General features: G+C 35.7%; 1 long non-coding RNA gene across 1 annotated transcript; it reads right to left on the reverse strand.

Annotated features, from left to right (window-relative positions):
- Positions 1 to 2,518: 2,518 nt before the first annotated feature.
- LOC123847617 (uncharacterized) lies at positions 2,519 to 11,623 on the reverse strand. Its single transcript, XR_006791578.1, has 3 exons — positions 11,600 to 11,623; positions 3,014 to 3,067; positions 2,519 to 2,904 (listed from the first exon to the last, which is right to left on the reverse strand). It is a non-coding gene; the product is annotated as an uncharacterized LOC123847617 (long non-coding RNA).
- Between the last annotated feature and the right edge of the window lie 718 nt (positions 11,624 to 12,341).

The following is a 12,341-nucleotide window of genomic DNA, read 5'->3' on the forward strand; positions in this document are numbered from 1 at the left end:
AACAAAGCAATTGCATTTCTTCCTAAAAAAATGAGAAGGAAAGAAAAAATAACAAATGATAAGCAATTAAAAGGAAAGCAACCAGGAGTATAATGTAATATGTGATTTAGAAAAATGAATGCTAAAATGACCAAGAGACCAAAATCACATTTCATGAAGAGCAATAATACTTAAAGTTTGGATAACCACCAATTTCTCTCTGAAGAGATATTTTCTGAATAATTAAAGATAACCTAAAATAGGGTGAAATCAGGTTCAAATTCCTCCTTTTCACACCTGATGCTTTTCTTGACAGGCTGAAGCAGAGTACGCTAAAAATATTTGTTGGTAACATTTTGAAAAAGCTAGAACATAGAAAGAAAGCAAAAACACAGAAAGAATAAAGAGGTCATTGTTAGATGGGAATCAGCCTTGCTTGATGGATGATCTGTCTTTTTTGCTCTGAGGAACACAGGGGACAGTGCATTTAGCTTCTCTCACAAAATACAAAGGCAACTTCTTTAGAAGACCTTTTTTCTCCAGCTTTATTGACCTATTACTAACATATACTTATGTCAATTTAAGATGTACAGTGTGATGATTTGATACATGGATATATTGTGAAATGATGACCACAGTAAGGTTAAATGCCTCCATCCCCTCACATAATTGCTATTCGTTTGTGTGTGCTGATAACATTTAGTCTTTTAACAACTTTCAAGTATATAATACAGTACTCATAATCACAGTCACCATGCTATACATTAGATCTCCAGAATTTATTAATCTTACAGATGGAAGTTTATACTCTTTGACAAATATCTCTCCATTTTTCCCAGCCACTGGCAACCACCATTCCATTCTCTTTTTCTAGGAGTTCAACTGTTTTAGATTCCACATAGAAGTGAGAACATAAAGTATTTATCTTTGTCTGACTTATTTGACTTAGTCTAATGCCTTCAGGGTCCATCCATGTTGTCACAAAAGGCAAAATTTCCTTTTTTATGACTGCATAATATTCGTGTGTGTGTATGTGTGTGTGTGTGTGTGTGTGTGTGTGTGAGAGAGACATCTTCATCCATTCATTCCTGGATGGACACTTGGCTGTTTCCATGGCTGGACTATTGTAAATAAAACTGCAATGAACATGGGGATGTAAATATCTCTTTGAGGTAGATTTTATTACCTTTAGAAGACATTTTAATATTAATTTTGGCAAAGTAACTATGTAAGTTGCAGAATTTCCTCTTTGAAGTTCATATTTTCTTCTACCTAGAGTGACATAGAAATTATGTTCTCAGGAAATTCTAGCTTTACATGCTTATGATATGTTGCATCATTTGGGTCAAATCATGGAAGACAACGTACTATAGTAATTAGAAATGAGACCTCTGGAGCCAGACTTCCAATGCCTACTACTAAACGATTCTGTGTACTATTTTTTTGATCTGTAGTATGGGAAAAATAATAGTAATTACCATATAAGAAGTTGTGAGGATTGAATGAGCTGATTAATATAAAGTGCTTCAAACATTACCCAGCATGTATTGAGTAGTCTATAATTCTTGGCTGTTGTAATAGTAACAGTTTTCCAGTGGCAGAAATGGACTTTTTCAATGTTCTTTCTGAGTTCAAAATCTCATATACTTTATCTGAAAATAAAAGTTCATTCTTCTAGCATAGAACCTTATATTATCTATGTACATAATATAGTTTGTTTATTGTCCTCAATTAGAAATACAATCACCTGACTTATCTCAGGCATTTCACTAAATAGTTTATATTCTTTCTTACTAATACGGCAATAGCTCTGCCAGGTGAATATTAATATTTCCATTTTACTGATACAGAAACAGATTCAGAAAACTTGCCTAAAAGCTAAAATTCACACATCTAATACATATTGAAACCAAAATTTAAGCAAAGTTTGAGCTCATGTTGTTTCCTTATACTGTTTTGTGCAATAGAAAGAATAAAGAGGTCATTGTTAGATGGGAATCAGCCTTGCTTGATGGATGATCTGTCTTTTTTGCTCTGAGGAACACAGGGGACAGTGCATTTAGCTTCTCAGAACTTTCATTTTCATGATGTCATTTTGACCTGGAAATTTTAAATGCAAAACAACCAATTTCTTTCCAGAACTACATGTATATGATGTGTTTTCAAATTCTCCTTAAGCAGATTGAAAACATACTCATAGCTATGAATGTGACTAATCACCCACTGCCTATTTAATCACTAGACCCTTACAATTTTTATTCCACTTTCAGTGTTTGCATTGACCTTGCCAACATTTAATTGACGCCAATCCATATGAATGCTTAAACTTGAATCACCTAATTGCTAGAGATTTCTCTTACTTAAAGGAAATCCAGAGCACATTTATTGACAACATTAAAGTTCTTACTAATTTCCTGCTTAGAGAATAGTATGAAAGAGCTGCTTCATCTAGGAGAATATTAACTTAGAAACTTTAAGATGAGAGAAGTATGATTTAGAAGTAATGAGAAATAAAACCGAAATTCACAGATTATATTTATGCTTGCTATTTTATTTCTATCTACTTAGACTTTTTATTAAGGATGTTGGTAGGATTTTATCCAGTATCTTCCGGAACCTCTATGAATAAACAGTTCTGGTTTTCTTCTTTAACTTGATATAAATTACAGTTGTATTTTTTTCTAAGCTTTATTTGATTTTTGTTTTCTTGTCTTATTCTTTTTTTGTCTTAAAATATAGCACTTCTATCATGTTTTATATATAGCAGAGGAAATTGCTGACTTCATGGAATCCAAAGTATAATAAGATATTTAATGTGATGATGGTGAAGATTGAGGGTCCATCCAGTTGAAAAAGAAATGCTGTGTATATTATTAGACTTGCTGAATGATTTCCAAATCCTCTTCTTCCCTTCTGTCATTATCACTTGTTTCAATAGGAAAGCAATGTATGAAGACAATTTTTAAGGGAATTTTCTGACCTTAAGTCAAATAAGGGACACTTGGATTTGAGGTTACCGTGAACATAGCTTTACCTGAGGGTCTGGAGTTGGAAATTCACACAGGCCAGTGTTCAACTCCCCAGGCCCCTGTAGAAAACAGAGTGAAAGAATGATGGCTTTGCCTTTGATGTTAAAGCAAGGAGGGAGGGTGGTCATGGAAACAGATTTGCGTGATCACTTGTGGTGGGGAAAGGGTGTGTATTTCCATGGGCCAAGCCTAAACTGTAGGTTGGAACTGAGAGGTACTTGCAAGTGGATTGGCAGGGCCAGGTATCAGTGCAATGCAGAAGCTTCCAGTGTATTGTGCATTGCTCAGATCTCCTCTTCTGGACCATGATACTTATTTCCCCCACTGCTTGGAGTATTGCTTGCTAACAACCAATAGCCGAGTTCCTCACTAGGAACTGCCATGGCCAAAAGGAGCAGCATTTCTTAAGGGTAATGCCTCCTGGCTGTCAGCAGTTTGCATTCAATAACTGGTCTGTGTTGGGGCATAAAAATCTAGCCTTCTTACATCAAATGAAAATATGTCCAAAGGGCATCCCAGTATCAAGATTTCCCTGTGAGACTGGCTGAAGCCTCATTGCAGCTGCATCACAATTCAGCTTTTTCTTTGTCCTATCCTGCTGCCGTCACATCCTTACACACAGTGTTCCTGAGATCACATCCCTTCTCCTCCTCTTCCCATCTCTGCAATCATCTGCAAATTTCCATCTCAGAATCTCCGGGAATCCAACCTATGGCAGATGCTGCTGAGAATTATATTGTCACCCTACTTCTCTGGCACTTAGGGAATTATTCAAAAGGCCAAAAAGGCATTCAAATTCTAAAATACCAATTTCGATTTTTTTAGTATTACTTACTGTGATAAAGTATTGATGAGTATACACTTCTGTGTCCTTTTCCTTTCTCCATGTGGTAAGACACTTAAGTCAGAAAGTGTGACTCATACTCTGTAGGTGTAGTAATCTGTATCCCCTGATAACTGATAAATGCTACCACGGTCCATGGCTCTCGTGCTGAGTGCTGGTTTATTGAGTGAATTGATTTATGTGGCCACACCAGAATGTATAGTTTAATTTTGAATTCTACAGAGAGAAGTCTTATCTATTTGGTAAACTCACTTTGGACTGCAGTACAGGTTTTGATGTGGAAGGCAGAACAGAGAGCCTGGCAGGAACAGTGGTTCATCTGATAGTTGATGCACCAGTGGAATGGTTCAAAGTAGCTTGCCAGAGTGAGTCTCTAAACCAGCAGACATGTCCATTCCACAGATATCACTGCTGCTTTATCCCTGTGCAAATCAGGGAGTATAGGAAGACTGGGTATATGTATCTCTGTAGCTTTCCTTGGTTTATAAATCTAATTTTCCTTTGTTTATAAATTCAAATTAAGACTCAAAATGAGGTAAGAGAAATGCCTATCTCTTAAGTGCAAGGAATGCTTAAGGCCTGCTCTCAAAGGAAGCTACCTGCTCAGAATGGCACAAAATCTCCTCTTCCTTTTGTCTCATGGTTTTCCTCACCATGCTTCTGTGTCTTTGTGCATTGTGATCCTTTCACTTAGACTGTCTTTACCCTCTTTAGCTACCTGTCATATTCCTATTCATCCTCCAAGACTCAGTTTAATTGTTTTGGAGTCTCTCTACAATCCCTATCAAGTTTGAGACTCTCTTCTGTTTTTCTCTTGCTCTTTTATTCACATACTTTTTTTTTTAATTTATTTATTTGAGACAGAGAGATACAGAGAGACAGAGAGAGTAGGAGCAATGGGGAGAGGCAGAGGGAGAGGGAGAAGCAGACTCCCCACTGAGCAGGGAGCCTGATGCGGGGCTTGATCCCAAGACCTGGAGATCATGACCTGAGCTGAAGGCAGACGCTTAACGACTGAGCCACCCAGGCGCCCCTATTCACATACTTTTTAAAATTCACAATGTATTGTGAACTTGTATTTTAGTTAGTTGGCTTCTATAACTCTACTGTGAACTTATGTAAGGCAGGAGAATGTCTTTTTCTTCCTTTTTTCTCTCCATTTATATAAATAGCTCATAAAATGCCTCCTAATTTATGAATAGATTCAAACCCACCAGTGGAAATAATTTAAAAATGTAGAAGTATTGGAAATTGAAGAGACACCTACTTGAATTCTATGACCTTGACATTAAAATCCTTGCCATGAGAAACCCTTCTTAAAGATTTGGATATCTAATCATTTTTATAATACAAAAGGTATTGGGGAGAATTGAGAATGAGAAAAATATATGTCTTCATTTGACAAATGAAAATTTAAATTAATATCAGGAATTTTTAAAATAGTGAAATTTTGAGGGGATTGGTAGTATAAATAGTGACTGTTGCATGCAATAAATATAAAAATTAAAAAAATGAATCTTGTCATATTTCAGCAAGACCTTTCACTTCCTTTTATTGAAAAACTTGGAACTTTTATGTTGCATTTCAATTACACGTTTAAGTACAACAGTAGAATATAGAATTGTGACCTGAGAATTGGCCTCTGAAATTTGTATTGCCTCCTTCAGGTGGTTGCTTTGAAATATCAAAAGATAGCTCTTGTATAGAAGAAATGCTTATGGGGCGCCTGGGTGGCTCAGTCGTTAAGCGTCTGCCTTCAGCTCAGGTCGTGATCCCGGGGTCCTGGGATTGAGCCCCATGTCAGGCTCCCTGCTCTGCGGGAAGCCTGCTTCTCCCTCTCACACTCCCCTTGCTTGTGTTCCCTCTCTCGCTGCCTCTCTCTCTGTCAAATAAATAAATAAAATCTTAAAAAAAAAAAAAAAGAAGAAATGCTTATCTGGTTCAAATATTATTCAGTAGTCACATACTGAGCAGAATTCATGGCAAAAAAAAAAAAAAATTACAAAGATGAACATGACCATGTCTTTGCTTTCACTGAGCTCATGATCTAGGGAGAAAGAGAAATAAACCAGAAAGTTATAACTCAGTGATTTAGGTGCTTGATATAGGAGATGAGGTGACTATCGTGCTTTGGGGGACTATGTTGGTGGCTTATTTCCATTCTTCCTTTGACCCTGTGCATGATTGCAGAAGTTGTAACCTAATTTCTTCTTTCATTAGTACGCCCATACCTTCAATTCAAATTCTCAGTTTACCATTTACTAGCTTTGTGATCTTGGGCAAGCTACTTAATCCTCTGAGTCTTAGGTTCCTCATTTATTAAATAGGAAAGTTTCTTTGTTAAATAAGAATGATCTCTGTCTTGCAATGTTGTTATAACTATTAATTGAAATACTTAAACTACTTAGCATGGTCTTAGTATATAGCAATTCTCAACTACATATATATATATATATATATATATATATTTTTTTTTTTTTTTTACCTTCTTCACTATTTTATCACTGGGATTCAAGAGAAAGCTTTAGGCTATTTGTATGCTTACACTACAGTTTGCACTGGAAAACATTCTATGATCCCTTTCTCCATCTCATTCTGTCCATGCCATGATGCCATGAGTGACTCCAGGGTAAGCATTGTGGTTTCCCTCATTTTGTAGTCACAGAGCCTAGTCTTGTGTTCAATTTAAGTGCTCAGTAATTTGTTCAGGGATTGGATAATTACTGAATTCTATTTATTTTTAAAACAGGACTGAAAACTGAGCAAAGCCGTGGATATAATAATCTAAGCAGTATAAGATCCATATAGTTTCAATTTCTGATTTCTCCAATTGCAGTTTACTGACAATTATTACAGATAATTGCCATTGTGTCAGTCAGTAACAGCACATGGTGGCAAAATAGGCTCCGATTTGATTTAATCAATAGCGGGATTACTGAGAGGCTCTGATCCTAGAAGCTTTCAAGTGGTGCAGTGATACAGAGAAAACTCAATTTAATTACCAGAAACTAGGTCAAGGAGGAAAAAAAACATACTTCTGGAGGGCAAGTGCAATAAAAGAGACAATTATAATGGATATATGAGCAAGATGGATAACACAGCATTTTTTTAGAAACTCTAAATCATTTTTGAACATTCTGAGTAAGGGCCAGTCTGCCCTGGTCAGTAGTGGATTTTAATTTTTTCTGTGTGAACCAAAGTTCATCCATTTGCTTGAGTGTGGCTTACAAATGTCTTTATAAGTGATTGGTATGGTTATTTAATAAATAGGATTTAAAATAGGGAAATGTTGCAGACATCCTTATTCATCAGAAATGGATTGGTAAAAGCCAACCAAAACTTCATCCTATTACCTTAAAAAAAAGCTAATGCGATACACTGGAAACCATTTTCTCTGAAAAAGAAACTTGAGACTTCTAAGTGTTGCTCTTTTATCAAGATAAATATTAACAGACTGAAAAAATATGCCTGTCTTCTTTGCTTCAACAGAACATTTTACAGCCTCTTAATAAAAATGGTTATTTTTTTTGTGGTATATAGATAAAAGTTATTGAGTGTTTAGTCTATTCTAACTACCATGATAATTGTTATATATTTTATGTTAATATTTTCATGTTAAAGGAGATTAGCTATTTTGCCTTTTACAGGACTTCAAGAGGTTAAATAACTTTTTCTAGCTTGTCAGTTATAGATCCAGAGGACTTGAATCCAAATCTATTTGATATCGTTATAGAGACTATGGGTGGGAAAGTCCATGCACCTTCAACCTGCAGTAAAAATTTTAGTGTTTTTTTTTTTTAAAGATTGTATTTATTTGACAGAGAGCAAAAGCGCAAGCACAACAGAGGGAGCAGCAGAGGGAGAGGGAGAAGCAGGATACCCTCAGAGCAGGGGGAGGCCAGTGTGAGGCTCGATACCAGGATCCCGGGATCATGACCTGAACCAAAGGCAGTCGCCCAACCAACTGAGCCACCCAGGCACCTGTAAAAATTTGTCTTATAAGTAAACTCAAATTCTCTCTGATTCATACACCCACAAAATAATAACTAAAGGAACTTAATAGATGTTAAGACCTGTCTTACTGACTGATTTAACAGACTTTAAGTCCAGCTGGTTTTGCCAAAAGTTTAGATAGATATTTGGAAATCTCTTTTTTTTTTTTAATTTTATTTATTTATTTGAGTGAGAGAGAGAGAGAGCAAGAGAGAGCAAGCACAAGCAGGTTGAGGGGCAGAGGAGGAAGCAGACTCCCTGCTGAGCAGGGATCCTGATGCAGGGCTCAATCCCAAGACTCTGGGATCATGACCTGAGCCAAAGGCAGAGGTTTAACTGACTGAGCCACCCAGGCACCCCAACATTTGGAAACAGGGGTGCAGAATTTACTGTTAATGGAGAAGTTGGATAAAACTAGATAAGTGCAGAAGGGACAAATTTATATTTTTAAATTAAAAATATTTTAAAAGATATATCATTTTCTATTAATGCATTGAGTTTCTGTATTTCAGAATAAGACTCTGCTTAGGAGGCTCATATATTAAAACTGTGGCAATCTCCAAAGTCATCCCTCAGAATGTGCATTTGGGTGAGTGAAAAGCCTACTTTTTATAGGTCAGTCAGTATTAGAAGACCAGTCTATAAATCCAAATTTTAATAAGCCTGTAATGGGGCTAACAGTCATTACACAGCAGTTGGCAGGTAACATTCAGTTTCTATTCACATGCAAAACATCTTGATCTCTTCTCAAGTATTACTGTGAATTAATTACATTTTTATGCTTGATGTTTCTCCTGAGTTCATATCAATGACATTTCAATTATAAATGCCTTCCATGTACATGAAACAGAGCAAAATACTTTTTTTAAATATTCTTTATGTGTAATGGTGGATGAAATGTAATGGTGAATTTTTATTGTCTGCCTTGACCAGTGATTGCTTTTGAAGCTATCTCCCCTACACATACACCCCAGTGGTTCAAATTGATTAAAGTCAGGATGTGATGAAAGAAAAATGGAGAAGTATGCAGAAAAATTGAACACTTGATTTCACTGTCAATTTAATCTCCTTTTGTGTTTTATTTTTAAAAAACAAACATGCATTTATTATAAAAATTTAGGAAAAACACATAAGCAAAGGTAAGAGTATATATATATATCACTGATATCTCTGACACAGAAAAAATTACTGCTAACACAGTGGTTTTTAACTTCCATTTTGCTTTTACTCCCATATGCGGGACACTTCAAAATATTCATAAACGTAGACAACAGTTAATAATAATTGGTGAGAAAATTACTTTTTCTTCCTCCCCTACTATTCTGGGGGGAGAAACAGAAGTGTACCCTTTTGAACTAATTAGTGCTGTTCACCAGATAATTTTGGTTCTCCTCACTTCTAAGCTTATGGGAGTATTTCACTTTATCTTTAGTCGGATGGGGTCATGTGTGAGAAAGTCTGAACAATTAGTTATAATTAGAAGTGATGCATGTCATTATGGAGTCAAATTATTTATTTGTATATGAGTGAGTTCCTTTCTCAACCTACTCAGTAAACCATAGCTTTCAAAATATGGCTGGGCCATTGGTTTGAGTAAGTAAGACCAACAGAGCCCCCTCCTGACCAAAAAAGGATCTATACCATGACCAAGAAATAGACCTGTTACTTTAAGCCATTAGGATTTTGAGGTTTGTTACCACAGCATAATTTAACATGTCATGACAAATATACAACCCAATAATCATCTGTCACCAAATGACTTCAATTTATCCTCAGGAAGGGAGGAAATCTGAGCCAAAGCTTATGGGAAATAATATACATTTAGGTCAAAGCATGCAAATTTTATTAAAAATTATCTTTAAAGCAAATTTTTCAGTTGTAAGGAATATGTTATGTGAGTTAATAAAGTTTCAGTAAGGAATTTCAGTAAGGAATTTCTCCTTGTTTTATTACAAAAATACAGTGATAATATCTTTGTAGCAATGAAAATCTAGGAAACCAAGGGCTGTTCTCATGCAAATGATAAAATAGCAGTGTGTACATAAATATGTCCCTAAGAACAGGCAGAGTTGTATTGGTAAAGAAAATTTAAAAAGCTGAAAAGTAAATAACATTAGTAAAACACTCATAAGACTCATAAAAAAGACAAGATACCAGTTACAAATATCTGGAAGAAAAAGGAAGACAACTGCAAAACCTATAGAGTTTAGATTAATACAAGAAGTTATTATAACAGTTTTTTTCCAATACATTTAAGTAGAAAATTCCCAAAATATGTATAAACCATCCATACAAATAATCAAAGCTCACACAAGGACAAAATCTGAATTCTCCAGCAATTATTTTAAAAATCCAAAATTAAAAACTTTCCTAAGAATATGATTCAAGGGTCCTACTGAGAATTATACCAAACATTTAAGAAAGACCTAATAACCATACACAAAGCTTTCCTTCAAGAACCCAAGAACACTTGTAGGGTACACCCTTTCTATTCAATAATGCACTGATGATCTAACCAGCACAATAAATAAAAATAAAGGAATGATATACAAAAAGGAAGAAATAAAATTAGTATTCAAAGAAATGATTTTGTACATAAACTAATATACACAATAACTTATTATATATGCATTCTTTAAGTTTAGCAAGATTATTTAGTACAAGGTCAACATGCAAAAAATTCATTGTATTTTGACATGCCAATGACAAATATTTAGGAAACACACTATTACAATATTTTTAAAAATATCAATTTCCTACTACTTGAGAGAAAGTTGACCTATGTAAATTGAAGAATGTTTATGGGTTGGAACATTCAATCGTCTAAATATGTTAATCTCCTGAAATTGAGCAATGGGTCTGCTGTGGTCCTATAAACACACACACACACACACACAATGGAATATTATGCAGCCATCAAGAAAATGAAATCTTGCCATTTGCAATGATGTGGATGGAACTAGAGTGTTTATGCTAAGTGAAATAAGTCAATCAGAGAAAGACAAGTATCATATGATTTCACTGATATGAGGAATTTGAGAAACAAGACAGAGGATCATAGGGGAAGGGAGGGAAAAAATGAAACAAGACGAAACCAGAGAGGGAGACAAACCATAAGAGACTCTTAATCTCAGGAAACAAACTGAGGGTTGCTGGAGTGGAGGGGGATGAGAGGGATAGGTGGCCGGGTGATGGACATTGGGGAGGGTATGTGTTATGGTGAGCGCTGTGAATTGTATAAGACTGATGAATCACAGACAATGTATCACAAATAATACATTATATGTTTAAAAAAAAATTTAAAAAATGCTAATAGTAGATTCAGCAGAATTGGGAAAGCAACTGAACAAAAAGATTTGGGTAGAATTAAAGTGTGTGAAGTCAGTGATTTCAAGGGACATGGGGCAAGTTACCCGGACCTTATAAAAACAGACAAAGTAAGAAGACTCTGCAGATTGTCTGCATTCTTACAAGGGTGGAACTAACCAACACAGTTGGAGTTTGATCTAAAAGAGTTAGAAGGTCCAACTCTGTGACTTTAACCATAGAATTCATTTTCATAATAAATATAGAATGTAGAGCATATGAAAATGAAAGTCATTTGAGGCAAGTACAGATGTCTAGTGATATCTCTCTTGGATGAAGTTCTGGAGAGGTTCATGGGAAGGGTTTATGTAACAAAGAATGAGGTAATTAAAAGATTTTTAGTTAAGAATAAAAGGATTAAATCGAGGCTAGGCTCTTAAGAACTTACAGATTTCGGGGCATCTGGGTGGCTCAGTCGTTAAGCGTCTGCCTTTGGCTCAGGTCATGATCCCGGGGTCCTGGGATCGAGCCCCGCGTCGGGCTCCCTGCTCCGCTGGAAGCCTGCTTTTCCCTCTCCCACTCCCCCTGCTTGTGTTCCCTCTCTCGCTGTCTCTCTCTCTGTCAAATAAATAAAATCTTAAAAAAAAAAAAAACTTATTGATTACCATATTGCAGATCTGTTTCATCATTTGTGAAATTTGGACCTAGATAATCTAGAAAAGAGATTAAATATTTACTTATCCACTTTGCCTTCTCTGTGCTGATCGATTGTTTCATGGAAGGAAATAACTTTGTGTGTGAGAGCGTGCATGAGTCTGTGCAAGCGCACATGGAAGGGGAGGGGCAAAGGGAGAGGGAGAGAATTTTTAGCAGGCTCTACACCCAGCACAGAGCCCAACATGGGGCTCTACCTCACCACCCTGAGATCATGACCTGAGCTGAAATCAAGAGTTGGGTACTTAAAGGACTGAGCCACCCAGGCACCCCTCATGGAAGGAAATCTTAGAGTAGATTTTAAATAAAACCTAACATTTATCATATTAAAAAAGTAGTTGTCTAAAGTAATACAACTTACTTTTTTTCTTTTATGGATCATGTTTTTGGTGTTGAATCCAAGAAATCTTTGGCAAACCAAAGTCACAAAAATTTTCTATGTTAAAACATTTTTAAAGTTTTAATTTTTACATTTA

Source organism: Mirounga angustirostris, unplaced genomic scaffold (genome assembly GCF_029215605.1).
Source record: "Mirounga angustirostris isolate CCGP_5_RB_7025 unplaced genomic scaffold, mMirAng1.0.hap1 SCAF_2, whole genome shotgun sequence".
NCBI classification, from domain to species: Eukaryota; Metazoa; Chordata; class Mammalia; order Carnivora; family Phocidae; genus Mirounga; species Mirounga angustirostris.